Source organism: Pteropus vampyrus, unplaced genomic scaffold (assembly GCF_000151845.1).
Source record: "Pteropus vampyrus isolate Shadow unplaced genomic scaffold, Pvam_2.0 Scaffold5, whole genome shotgun sequence".
In the NCBI taxonomy this organism is placed as follows: domain Eukaryota; kingdom Metazoa; phylum Chordata; class Mammalia; order Chiroptera; family Pteropodidae; genus Pteropus; species Pteropus vampyrus.
The window spans coordinates 1,653,952-1,660,902 of record NW_011888786.1 but is presented as its reverse complement, the minus strand read 5'-3'; the positions used below and the strand labels follow the sequence as shown (position 1 = coordinate 1,660,902).

Below are 6,951 nucleotides of genomic sequence, written 5' to 3'. Positions count from 1 at the left end.
CTATTTAAATCTCGTCTCCTCTTGACACCCTCCTCACCACCGCGCAACTCAGGCTGAATTGTTAGCATAAGGGATTAGGATAGCAGTTTGGGGCATGATCTACTGTTTTCTCAGACTCTTGAAAGTGGGGGGGAGAAAATTGTTCAGCCCTGCAGCATAAAGGCCCGTTCCCTTTCTCTTTGTGGCCCCGCCCTCCTGAGGCTGCCTTGCTGGAGGGCGTGGTGTGTGGGCGAGGCCCCGCCCCCTGTCTGAGGGCAGTGTCTTCTTCCTGGTCACCTGGGGAGTCTCTCTGTTCCTGTCGTTTCCTCTAACTTCCCTTTCCCTGACGTGACACTTCGAGGGTTATTGGTTCCTCTCCCACGTCCTCAGGGTCACCCTCTGAGGAAGCTGGGGTAGGTGTTCCTTTCATGCTTTTCTCCCCAGGTCCTCGTCCTTCGGGAGAGTAGAAACAACAAGCAGTTAATAGGATCTTTGATTGCGTGTGTCTCCAGGGGACATGTCATGCTCTCCCGAGAACTCACCATTCCGACGGGAGCGCTGAGGGGTTGCAGGCTCTGCTAGCTGCTGGTAAGGCAGAAAGAAGGCAGCCAGTCCTTTGTGCAGACACCTCTGATCCCTATTCGTGGCTTTCCTGGAGCACCACCTGGTTGGGCTTAAGCAGGAAGGAAGTATCCGTCTCCTCCCTAACAAGGCCAACAGCTCTAGACTTGAGTGAAGAGGCGAGGCCTGGAGCATAGTGGTATGAGGTAAGGGCCAGTTTTGTGTGCTTCTATGCATTTCCTGGCAGGAGCCAAAAGATCCCAACCAATGGTTCGTGGCCATCTTTGGAACGGGGCATACTCTGTACTTCTTTGTCTTCATCCATGGGTCCTAGTTACCGACAACAGAGGTCAAGGAAAAACCCTAATTAGTACTCTATTGCACAGTTGTACCCCCAAAGAGGCTGACTATGAGGAAGCCATTGAACCCCAACCAGTCGTTTTATTTCCCCTATCCAATGAGGTGCCTGTGACATAGTAGGCACTCAATAACGAATGAATGAATGAATGAATGAATGAATGAACGAACTGGTTATATATTGAGAACCAAATCAGAGAATAGATTCTGTACTTACAGATTTTGTTGCAAGGCAGTAACTAAAACTGTTAATAATAATAGCAAATGGGCACCCAGTCAAATGCTGTGTAGGCATTATGGTTTTAAATTCTTCAACACCACCGAAGTATTATTGTCTCCATCTTACAGACGAGGAAACTGAGGCCTAGATAATTTAGTAAAATGCCCACGTACTCTCAGGATATGCCATCATTTTTCTGAAAGCTTCTTTGCTTGACAAGAACCTGCAAGTTTTCGTTTCCGACTCTGTAGAGTAGGGATGGCAAGTAAGCGTCATTTCCGCGACAACGCTGAACAGTAGCGGTCGCCTGGAGTCCTGTGTTGATGACAATGCGGAGATCCCAGCCCTATTTATTAATTACGCCTGCGATGTGTATGCAACCCCTTGTGAGGGCGTGACACATGTGCCATCCCTGTGTGACATAGCACGAGTTACGTAACCTCTCCGGAACGCCCTGGCAGACACTCTTGTTTAGCCAGTCTAGTACTTAGTTTCATCTCCTGTCTCCTTTCTCATTTTCTTGGCAGTGGTTGGAAGGCTAAGGGCTCACTTTCCTAACCTCTCTTGCAGCTCGAGGCACTGCGTGATGATGTTCTGGCATGTAATTAGAAGTCTTCTGAGGTTGGAGGAGGCTTCTGGGAAATATTCTCCTCTTCCGATTAAAAATAAAATACAAATGAACCCAGTGCCACCCCTTTCTCCTTCCTCTAGCATTTCACGTCAATGTGACACAGGGTGGCAGACTGCTAGTCATCCCCAATATCCATTCCTCCTTCTTCCTTAATAGCACAAACTTCCCTGGCTTTCCATGAGCACGAGTAAAGATGTAATGCCTAGCTTCCCTAGAAGCTACATGTGGACATATAGTTAAGTTCTCTCTAATAGATAGGGACAGACGTGGCTTATGCAACTTCCAGAGAGGCTGTTAAAAGCAAAGGGTACACTCTCAGCTTCCTTTTCTTATGGGCTGGAATGTGGATGTGATGGTGACCTATCTTGGATCTTGTGGACAAAGACATCTCCTACCCAGAGACGGGGGACAATAAGATACAGGGAGGCCTAGGTCCCTGATGGGCATGATACCCCTCTGTCTTGCGTAAGACACAGTTTTTCTGGTCTCTACTGTAGGTGTCCAACTGTAACCCAAGTAAAACTGATAGATTATTATTATGGCCCTTTCACAGATGAGGAAACAACTACTCAGAGTGACTTACATGCCATGACAGTCAGGAAAGCGCCAGCTCTGCCTGGCTCTATGCCTGTATTCTTTCTGTTATACTATCTTGCCTCAGATATTGTGCAGGTGATGTGTATGCACCTGTGTGTGTACATAAATTTAGATTGCTTTATTGAATTAATCTTTCTGAAAAAATTAAAACTTTAGAGATTATATAATATTTTAATTGCACCAGGGGCATCTGGATTTCAAAAACATGTTTTCAAAAAATCCTTCTGTAAGGTGAAGGCTAAGTCCCCAGTTTTGCTTTGTCTTGTTATGCAAACTCAGATTTTCCTATACTACATTCAGTCTACTTAAAGCAGATCACACACACACACTCACTACTTAAAGCAGATCACACACACACACACACACTCACACACACACACACACACACACGCACGCACAGATAAATATATCTCAGTTGCCTCCGTAGCCTATGACAGTTGCTTTCAGGCTTCATTCATCACGTTGGAGGAGGGAGCGATGCAGACAGGTGAGGAGGACAAGATGAGTGATTCACACTGCTGAATTTTTAAATAAAATTTCCATGGACCAATCACATTCGCAGTTTAAATTGCTTTTCTGTTGCATGAGTGCTTTAGAAACTAAAAACAAACAAACAAACAAACAAACAAAAAACATGAGAAGGAAGAGGATGGAGCAAACTGAGACCTTGGTTTCCAGCCTGAAATGGCCATGAGTCCAGAGGGAGTGTATTAGCATCCTTCCTTAGTCCTGCCATCTGGCAAGGCTTTGCCCTGGGATCAGTGAGAGCCTATCGTGCAGTACTACCAGGAGGAAAACAACCCCAATTACCAACAGAACTAAACCGTAACTCCTACGCACACGATTTCAGAAATGCAATAGAAGGGGCCGCCTGCTCATTGCAGGGCCAACAATTCACAGTGCTCACTGGGGCCGGTCTGTCGTCACAGAGTAAATCATATCAATGGTACCGAACTAATGTTAAGGCTGATTTTGTTTGTAATCAAGGGGAATGGTCTGCTTCTCAAATTACGTTTAGGTTAACGAGCTTAACCCCATTTGCTGCAGTCTCTATTAGAAGTAAAATTTCGGACCGAAAATACTGGGAACGAAATGATACTGAGATGAGACTTCGTGTTTGAAAGGACATGTCAGCAGTTGAGGGTCTTTGGGCTGGAAGACAGACTTGGAAATAGACAGCCTTTAATTCTCAGAGTTGCACAAACATGCTTGGGATGGGAGGTGATGGCTCAGAACCTGAAGAATAAGGGAGGACGAAGAAAAGGGAAACTGCTGGTAAGCATCGTCCCAATCTCCCTTCTAGTACCCAAGTCTAAATCCCACCTTACCACCTGCTTGTTCTATCACGATCGTTTTGAAATCGGTTTCCTCCTCACTCTTGTCTTCCCCCCATCCACACTTACGTCTTCCCCATTCCACGCTGTAGTAAAGCATGAGGCTCTTCTCTCCCACGATTGAAGTTTCACACTTTCTACCCCTGGGTGGGAGGACCGGAAGTCTCCTTTTATCAAAGCCTTTCTCGCCCCCTAGGAGGGCTCAGGACCTGAGCTTGGACGATCAGACTCATTCTCCCAAGACTCACATAACATGGAGCCGTTGACTCCAGCAGCAGTGAATTCTGCGGCATTCCTGAAGCTTACCTGCCCACACCTGGGACACCTCCCATCCTATTTAAACCGGATTCTCCGGCTCTTCTCTCGGTTTCTGATCCACGCAACCTCCCATCAATTCCTCTTTTGTATGACCTTTGCCCAGCGTTTAATTTAGTGTCTTTCCCATAAGGAACCTTAACTGATACCTTTCTCCTAAGAAACTTAAGCCAGGTCTACATGGCATCTAGTGGAGGGGGAGAGAAGAAGGTCAGGATTATCCGGTAAATTTTGGGGCTATTTTTAAAGATCGTTTGTGGTCAATCGAAACTTGGAAATATCCTGTGAGTAGATGATATCACCAGAAACAGGGGAGGTAGTCATGGTTAAGAACCAAGCTCCGAACCCAGACCATATGGGTTTTGAACCTCACTTCCTCCACTTCATGACCTTGGGCTTACAGGTAAAATGGGGAGAGCAAGAACACATTCTCCCCACCCCCCAGGGTCACCAGGAGCATGAATGACTAGAAATCTGTGAATGTATAGAATTCATAGAGCAGAGCCTGACACTAGTGAGCATTATAAGCATGTAAAATGTGATTATTAAGACTTCTGAAAAATGGTTCTAGTATTTTTGCCATAAGCATTTTTGCTGTAAACATCTTTGCCGCAAGCATTTTCGCTGCACGGCTGATTGGCCATAAGGCAATTTCACTGTCAAAGAGAAAATTACTGGTTGACAGTTTGGTTGACATTTGGCAGACTTAATGTATTTAAGCTAGTTGTCAGTTTGGTTTCATTTCTCCATTGACGAGGTTCTCGCAGTTATTCCCATTTTTATATTGTATTAATCTTAGCCCTCCTCACGGTCTACAGTGATGGGTAGATGTGGTCTTTAAACAGTAGATGAAAACGACTGCGTATAAAACTAGATTGCAAAGCAATGTGTCAAGCCAGATTGCCTACTATACCAGAAAATGATAACACATCAGTTTGCAAAGCCTTCAGTGAGCAGTCAGCCCTCCCACTCGTCACCATCAAACCCGGCTACGGCGAATATAAAAGCAGCGGCTACGACTTATGACAGTCTTCGAAAGCATGAATTTTCAGTTCTAGTTGGAAGTTGATACCTCTCTTAATGAAGAAAGATGTAGCCAAAAGAAAAAGTGCCACGCTGAAGAAGATAAATCGATAAGCAAAAAAAGAAAAGTATTTTATGAATGAAAGACGAAGACCATATAGCTTCATTTTTTGTAACCGTCTTTTTAGTTTTATTAACTTTTCATGTTTTACTGTGTCCTTTTTAATGTCCCTCTTTTATTTTTTGTTATTTTATTTTCTTAAGGCAATATTGCCTTACGGCCAATTAGTTGTGTGGTGAAAATGTTTGCTGTTAAAATGCTTTCCGTGAAAATACCAGACATACTGAAAAATAGCCTATGTAGGTAGGCAAATAAGATTTTAAAAATAATGATTCAATATACTTATTTGACATCGGCGTACAAGGAATTATGTAGCATCCAAAATAGGCCTTCTGGGGCTACAAATATTTCCACGATATTTCTGTTATTCAAGGGTTTTTTCAGAATTTCTCCTTTAGAACTTTATTGAGAGTTTGCAGTTCAAAGGTTAGATTGCCTTTGTTCCAGTTAGAAAGGGTTTTAGTTGCTGCATACCGAAAAAATAAGAACCTATTAGAGTATGCAGACTACATGCGACCATTCATGGCTGCCGTCATCCATGCCCAAAAGCTTAGTGCTGCAGGTGACTGTGCAGGTGAGGATCTAGGACTGACTGCTCCCACAGGCCCCATAAGTATGTGCCTGACACCGAAGTCTGTGTAGCCCAAGACCTCAAGTCTCCTCGGGTCTCTGCTAGGGTCTCAGGTGGCTGCTGAGGAAGCCTCAGTCCCAGGAGATACTTGTCTGTCTCTCTTGTCTCAGTTCCCCTCGAAGGCCTTGATCAGTCCCCGCTGCTGCTGCCTCTCAGTCCTTCCCCAAGGCTGAGGGGGGTCACTCCCCAAGGCCCTGACCGGAGGGAGAACTTTAGTAGGCTGTCCAAAGGTAGCCAGAGCTTGATGCGCGTGAACTTGATCCATTTCCCAAGGGCTGGATCCAGGGGGCGTTTGAGTCCGCCAGTGTCTTCCTAAGTCGAATGCTCTTCACAGTCCCAGATTTGAAGACAGTGCCGCTGTCATTACTCTGAGTGCAATATTTGAGCTCCCAGCTGCCAATAAAAGCAGGAAATCAAAAAATCCATGGTCTCCCGCCCAGGCTCCAGGATACACTGTGCTTTGCATTCGGGCCTCCCTGATGCCAACGAAGGTTTTGTTTCAGGTGTAGAGGTGGTGGATATAATCAAGGTGCAGGCATATCGCAGTGTGTATCTGAATCACAGAGATATTAGTGGCCGAATAGCAACTGGCCTTGGCCAGCCATGATGTGATCCCAAAGTGCGGTGCAGTCCCAAGCCCTGCAGAGGATACAAGTGTTGCTATCGTCCACCAGCAGGAACTAACCTTTAGTTTGTGGGCGGCAGGCTGGCCAGTGATGTCCCTAGCCAGGCTCTTAGTTGGAAGCTCGTTTGGTTCCCTACAGCCTCAGAGACAGGTTGTCTCCGATGCCAGGAGGTGTCCTGGATGCCAAGGACCACTCACTGAGTGACAAGAGGTTAAAACTCTCAGCATAAGCCAAGGCCTCACAGAAACAGGGCTACAGTTGGGGCTCTGGAAAGCACGAGGTTTGGGGAGAGAAGTCTCTGAGGGTGCAGGGGACGCAGGCCTTGACATTGAGGCAGACTGGAGAATCCTAGCACGTGACTCTGTGGGCACTTCACGGGCCAAGTCCGGTGGGTTTCCACGGGGACAGGGTGGTGTGGATCTTCCCCCACAGCTTCGACACTGAGCACCTAACCCAAGGCTAGCAGAAGTGCCCGGTAGTTGATGTCCCAAGTTCTGAGCACTGCCAGATGCCAGGATCAACGACCCATCTCTGTGAGTGCTCGCTGAGCGGGCTC

At 46.3% G+C, this 6,951-nt stretch overlaps 1 long non-coding RNA gene across 2 annotated transcripts in view; it reads left to right on the top strand.

Moving 5' to 3' along the window:
* Positions 1 to 254: 254 nt before the first annotated feature.
* Positions 255 to 6,951, top strand: part of LOC105295319 — a 35,759-nt gene continuing 29,062 nt past the window's right edge. For both annotated transcript variants that reach the window (XR_002781792.1, XR_896147.2), the window contains exons 1-2: positions 255 to 392; positions 492 to 746. This is a non-coding gene — a long non-coding RNA (uncharacterized LOC105295319). The remainder of the gene's footprint in view (positions 393 to 491; positions 747 to 6,951) is intronic.